The following is a 6,000-nucleotide window of genomic DNA, read 5'->3' as shown; positions in this document are numbered from 1 at the left end:
TCGAATTCAAAGATGGAATCTCAACTAACTGCTCTCCATCTAAATTCTACGCCCCCCCCCCCTTGTTTAAAAAAATTAGCTAGGGCTAAAGTGGCTAGAGACAGGTGGCAGTCACTTGCATATCTGAGATAATGAAAAACTGCTGCCCGCCTATTGGAGCGGAGTGAAAGGGGTGCGGAGAAAAGCATGCTCTTAGAAAGCTTCCAACTCTTCTCCAACCTTTGCTTATTCTCAATTAGGACTGAAATCTGAATTAGATGCTAGGAAGGTCTTCACATTTAGTGAAAATGGGCATAATTGTCTAGTAACATCTTTTACTAAGTGAATGTTTAGGGTGTTTTCACAAGCAGCTTCCCGTTTTATCAGAGATCTTCCAAGGTCTTGTTCCTATTATTATTACTCCCCTTTGATGGTGAGGTAACTGAGGCTCCATGAAGTTAACCGATGTTCCCAAGGTCTTCCAGCAATTCCCCAGTCTTCATCTTTACAGAGTTGTTGGCGTCCATACCATAATTACTCTTAGCAGGTGAAGAACAATAGTAACATTGTTCTCACATTTGGGAAGGGTCTGGCTTTTCTGCCTCTTCACGTTTTCCGGGAAATGAAAAGATTTGGACACTTCATTTTTTCCCCTCATATTTAAGAAATTAAACCTCATATAGCAGTATGAATACGATTACTCAGACTTCAGATTGACGTCTGGAGGAAGCCTTGTTGCTTGCATTGCCTTTCCGACCTTTTTGGGGTGTAAGATGGGTGGTGGGAGATGAGAATGGAGTATGTTCCCACATTCTTTCTGTGCTGCTGTATTCTTTATGAGACCTTGAGGAAAAACATCCTTTAGGGCTTGTATATAGTTTTTAAAGGAGAAAAAGCAAAAATGTAATTTCAACTCCATTTTAACAACATGGATTAATGACATTATTATTTTGTTTAGCAGTCATTAAAATTCTTACATTTTTGAATTTTCTCTTCTAAAATGTCATGTTTCTAATGAGAATGACAGCTAGGAAGCTTTTTAAATCTTCTCCAAACTTTTGTCTTATTAATTTGAATTAATTTGAAACCCATACTTGTGAAAGTTTGTTTCTAAAAATGTCATTTTTAAAATATTTATTATTAGATATATACTTTAACACACATTGGATGAAAGTACATATCAAATTAAATTTTTCAGTAGTGAAGACTCTAATGTGATTGTATATTTAAAGACTTAAAAAGTTTTCATGATTTATACAGCAAAAAAAGCTGAATGTCTCTCCAGTTATATCAAAACTTCTCATTTTTATGAATATTTGACTTCTTTGCAATTTTATTTCCCCCATTTCAGTGTATGCTGTAGCTAACTGTTCTTCATAAGAGTAACAGGGTTAATGTTAAGACTCTACTCACCTCTATACCAATGCACTAGGTGTGTTGCATTTCAGATCTTTTGTGTTACACTTTCCTCCTTTCAGTGATTTGCTTCATCTCATTGTAAATTGTCAGCTTTTTAGTTACTTACCATGTAAACAAGTGATTTAGGGAATCGGGTTCTGGCCAGCACTTTTTAGTGTCAAGGCAGAAAGTCTGAAACACCAGCACCCTCTAGTGACCAACCTAATAACTCGCTGTACGGTATATTAAAGAGAATTTGTAAATGACGTATAATATGCTTTGCTTAAGGAACCTCTGATATTTCTTAGGGGTGTACTAGTTAATACAGAACTATGGTCATTTTGATTTCCTTAGAGTGCTCAAACTGTCTTGTCTGCTTAATCAACAGACCAGTGGAGTATTAGAGTCAGATCATTGAAAGACCACATATTCAAATATTTTTCTAAATTTAAAAGTATATAACCACCCATTATCTATTTTTTTCATTAAAATCTTTTTAAGGTTTATTCATTTTTGAGACACAGAGACAAAGCATGAGCGGGGAAAGGACAGAGAGGGAGGGAGACACATAATCTGGAGCAGGCTCTAGGCTCTGAGCTGTCAGCACAGAGCCCAATGCCAGGCTTGAACTCACAAACCAAAAAGTCATGACCTAAGACGAACTCGGATGCTTAACTGACTGGGCCACCCAGGCGCCCTTCACCCATTATCTATTCTTAACTTATTCTCTAGAAATAATTTATGTTTTTATACGTAAATATCTTACTTTTTAAAATTCACAACATATATCAATATTCAGCTAGTACTGATGGATTTATTCGAATGTCTACTGAACTTGCATTAAGAAATCTTAAAATATACATTGTTACAAAAACAAGATACTATTTCACATTAGCTCACTGTGGAAAATATCTACAATTCTTATTCCATAGATCCAATTGCTAAATTTCAGCATATTTTATGATTGTTTTTGAGAGAGAGAGAGAAAGAGAGAGAGAGAGAAACACAAGTGTGGGAGGGGCAGGGACAGGAAGAGACAGAATCTGAAGTAGGCTCCAGGCTCTGAGCTGTCGGAGCCCAACGAGGGGCTTGAACTCACAAACCACAAGATTGACTGAGAGGCAGTCCGATGCTTAACCGACTGAGCCACCTAGGCACCCCCAGCACATTTCTTAGTCATCCATTCATTCATTTAAAAAATATTTATTGATCACCTATCCTAACTATGGTTAGTTTTTAGGGATATAAAAGAAACATACAGATATCCCTAATTTATGGAGTTTATGTTCTAGTGCAAAATTCTTGATTTTTAAAGTCTGAAATAACAGAAGAAAGTAATGCTAATTTCAGTGGCTTTTGTGATTTGATTTGGAGGTAAGATCTCCTATAAAATCCAATTTAAAAATTTATGTACAATTTTCATTAAAAAATAGAAAAAAATATGTAGTTTTTATAAGCAAATGGGATTTATTTCAGAAACCCAAAGTAGATTTAAGCACCCAAACATCAATCAATATAATTACTATTTCAACAAAATAAAGGAGATGCTTGAAGTCTTTGCTAAATCAAACATCTGGCTATAGAGTCCCTTTGTATTGATTGCATTTTCTTCAAACTTTTCTTCCTGTTTCTTTACATGCCTGGTAGTCTTTAGTTGTAAACTGGACATTGGTTAATATATTGTAGTGACTTTGGATTTTGTGGATGGATCTACCCTATAGTACATAATTTGTTGGGCAGTTAGTGATGGGGACCACCCTGTCTGGTTTTCTTGACTTCTACGGATTCTCCTCTAATTTCCAGCTGTTCTGCCCGCTTTGGGTTGTGCCCTAAGCCTGTAAAGTTTCAACTTTTTGCCACCTAAGGTAAACATGGTGTAGAATAAACTCATAAAGAAGAGTATCAATGTCATGGACATAGGTCTTGGGTAGTTTTATCTTTTAAGACTAGGTTCCATTTGGTCTCTGCTTGGGTTTTCAGCTGGCTCTAAGGGGATTCATGCATAGTTTAGCTGTCAAACATTTGGGCAGAAATTCTATCTCATTCCTTTAAAGATTCTTATCACCTGGATTTCCTATTTAAATTTGCAGTGGTCTTTTCAGCCTTGAACTCCAATCTCTGGCCATTTTTGCCAGTGAGACTGATTTTTCCATCACCGATTTCCTACAGGGATGGACATCACTCAGTCCAAAAGGCCAGTAACCCTTAGTTCTTATTCCTTTCAGTTGTAGTTTTGAGATTAAACTCTTTGCCAATCTCTGTATGCTTTTGAATGCTTTCCAGTAAATTTTAGTTGTTTTTTTAAAAATTTTAACCAGATTTTCATTATTAGGGCAGTGTGATAATAGCATAGAGACAGACATATCTGTTGAATGGAACAGAATGCTGTATCTATCTACTTATATCTAAACAGGTAGATATATATGGCTACACACACACACAGGGAGGGGGGATACAGGTAAAAGATAGGTATACACACATCTGTCCATACATGTTCAATTAATTTTTAGCAAGTGTTAATAAAGTCTTTTCAAAAAATGGTAGTGAAAAAAAGATACCTATATGAAAATAAAAATGAACATAAACCTTTTCTCACGCCACACAAAATGGACTGTAGATTAAATGTAACTATACTTAATCTTCTAGATTAAAATGGGAGAAAATTCCTGGTTTCTTTAGCCTCCCATCATTACTGGAAGTACTCTTCCCACTTGTCTTTTAACATTTAACAACATAATTATCTCTCAGTATGCATAGAAATTCATTCTTCTTAAATACCATGAATAATCCAAATTCTCTTTGGACTATAATTTTTGCTCTCAGAAGCAATGGTGCAATAAATATTCTTGTATTAGGATACATACTTGTAGGACTTTTACATGACAGATCCTTAGGAGTGAACCATTATATGCTGATGGCCCCCAAATTTACATCTGCAGTCTGTTTGTATATATCCAATGGACTATTTGTCATCCCATTTGGATAGCCAATAGACAGCTCAGTGTGTTCAAGTAGAACTTCATATTTTCTTCCTCACTCCTGGTTCTACCCGAATCTTCTTCATCTGAGAATACAATATACCATCCACATTGGAAGCGAGTTCCAATGGCCATCCTTCAGTCTTCCTTCTCCATCATGTTTTCCAGCCCCATCATCCAGTAATATTCTAATCCAAAATATATTTCATATACATTCACTTGTCTCCATCTCCACATACAAGGCCTACCACATGGTTCAGATCACTCTAGTAAAATGGTTTCTAAATTGTATTGATTTTGTAATTTTAAATATTATTATAACAAATTAAGCTAAGCCAAGAAGTTTAAAGCATTTAATTATACTTTAAAATGCCAATCGTATCCTCTTCACCTCTCCTTTCACTCCCAAAACCAGTATTAACAGATCGATGTATATTCTTTCCAATTTTTTCTATGCTTGCGCAGAAGTATTTCCACTCAAGGTACATGAGTTTCTGCTTCTCCATTTGCCAGCCTTAACACTGCTGTCTAGAACATTTACAGTCTGATGGGTGAAATATATTTTAGTTTATTTAAATTTCTGTAAGTACTAGTGAACTTAAATCCAACTTCACTAGGAAAGTTAAATCTATTTCCTCTTAATTGCTTTGTACATTTTATATTGAATTGTCATATGCTATTAATTTGTAGATCTTTGTACCGCTAGAGATACCACCAGTTTCTCATTTTCCTACCCTGTCATTTGTTTTTTGTTCTCTCTCAGGTCTACTGTCCTATGTAAAACATTTATTCAGAAAAAAACTTTTCCTTTCGGTTTTGAGGATTAATAAAGGGCTGTCCTTGATTCCTACACCTGTTACATTCTCAAATATTTCCCCTCTAATATTATCTTTCAAGTAGATTATTTTACTTTTTAGCAAATAGTAAGGAGGTGGAGATTGAACTTTTTGATGCACTATCACATAAGGTGGATTTGCAGTAATTTTGTTTCTATGCTTAGAGTGCCTAAGAGCTGCTTTGATTTCTCAGTTTCCTTTCAAAACAATTTTAAGTGCTTTTATTTATTATTGAGACAGAGCACGAGTGGGGGAGTGGCAGAGAGAGGGAGGCACAGAATCCGAAGCAGGATCCAGGCTCCGAGCTGTCAGCACAGAGTCTGATGCGGGCCTCGAACTCATGAACCGTGAGATCATGACCTGAGCCGAAGTCGGATACCCGACTAAGCCACCCAAGCGCCCGTTTCCTTTCAGACATATGCTGACCATGACTCACCTGAAAACTTGGAGGACCTACTAGGGATCTCCACATGCATTCACCTCTCCTGTTACTTGCCTTATCTCAATGTGGCCTTGTCCTTCCTGTCCTTCCCACTCCCATCTCAACTCAGGGAGTTTCCAAGTCTCCATCCAGGCAACTCCTGTGATGCATCTCAGAAATTTTCTCAAGGGAGTAAGGTGGCAGCAATTCAGTAAGGTTCACACCTTGTTTCCTTTTATCAGATTATCACCGTCTTCCATACTTTTTTTCAGTGTAGTGAAAAAGTTTAATATATTGTGTGGTTTAGGGTGGAAGGACAAGTCTTGCCATGAAGCAAAAGTTCTCTGCTTAGGTTTGTTTTCTCACTTTTCACTTTGTGTTTGATCTG

This window comes from Suricata suricatta, chromosome 8 (genome assembly GCF_006229205.1).
Source record: "Suricata suricatta isolate VVHF042 chromosome 8, meerkat_22Aug2017_6uvM2_HiC, whole genome shotgun sequence".
Taxonomy (NCBI): domain Eukaryota; kingdom Metazoa; phylum Chordata; class Mammalia; order Carnivora; family Herpestidae; genus Suricata; species Suricata suricatta.
The sequence above is the reverse complement of the archived record's forward strand: the minus strand, read 5'-3'. Positions refer to the sequence as shown.